The 1,055-nt window shown below is 39.7% G+C and overlaps 1 pseudogene; it reads left to right on the top strand.

Moving 5' to 3' along the window:
* LOC107745592 (uncharacterized protein C10orf88-like) overlaps positions 1–500 on the top strand; it is a 7,051-nt pseudogene extending 6,551 nt beyond the window's left edge.
* The last annotated feature ends 555 nt before the right edge of the window (positions 501–1,055 follow it).

Genomic DNA, 1,055 nt, shown 5'->3' with positions numbered 1-1,055 from the left:
GGAGGGTTTGAGAAGATTCTGGAGACGGTTGTAGAGAAGCAAATGGATGAGATGGAGAGAAGATTAAAGGAACATCTGGACTTGTGTCTGGATGCTCTTCAGCAGAGACTGGAGATCACACTTCAGCAGGCGCTCTCTCATAAGCAGCACCAGTAAACAACATCCACCAACACACAGGACTAACCTGAACACTTTTAGCAAGATCTCCGCCCTGAGCTTTTACTTCAATGACAACTGTATTATTCTGTATAGGTACATTTAATTCATGTCAACCATCCCTTTATAACAAAAATGGTTCTAATATGTTTGTTTTGCCTGCAGTCTCTACTGCTTTGTGTGGAAATGGTTTACGGTTTAACAGCAATCCCTGGTCTTCATGTGCCCATCCCTAGAGACTGTCCTGACATGGTTTATGTGGTAATTAACAGCTTGACTAGTCAGTTCACTAACGTGAGTCCACAAACAGTATCAGATGACCTTCACAAATCACAACTACTTGTGGAACTTGTGTGTGTAAATGTATATTTCTGACTAACTTTTTGCACTTTTGATGTTATTTCTAGCGAGAAATCAGTATTATAGTAATTAAATATTCGTTTAGTTATCACAAAAACTCGTTCTATTTTGTTGTAGATCATTAAACCGTTACGCTGCCTCAGAAGCCTGTCCGAAATCATGAGGTGCCTTCGTGCAAAAACGCTGCCTGCAAAGTCATTGCCTCATACGGCAGCAAGTCAGTTGCCTAAGTTTTCGGATGCAGCATATATGTAATCAATTATTTTATCTAAAAGATACTACAAACAACGGTTGTACTGACAGTGTATTGTCAGTATTTTTTGAGACCCCCCAAAATTTCACAAATCCCGTTTTCAGGGGAGCCCATGTCTTATTAAGGGGAGCCGAGCTCCCCCTAGCTCCCCCGTAGTTCGCACCCTGGTGTCAAGTATTTGTCACTGTTAATTGTCTTTGTGTAAATGATGTTCATATGTTTATACTCTTCATACTGGAGAACTAAGGACAAAAAAAGAAAGAAAACGATATTAAAATAATGTTTA

Source organism: Sinocyclocheilus rhinocerous, unplaced genomic scaffold, assembly GCF_001515625.1.
Source record: "Sinocyclocheilus rhinocerous isolate Xijiao unplaced genomic scaffold, SAMN03320098_v1.1 scaffold672, whole genome shotgun sequence".
NCBI lineage: Eukaryota > Metazoa > Chordata > Actinopteri > Cypriniformes > Cyprinidae > Sinocyclocheilus > Sinocyclocheilus rhinocerous.
This window is presented reverse-complemented; position numbering and strand designations above follow the sequence as displayed.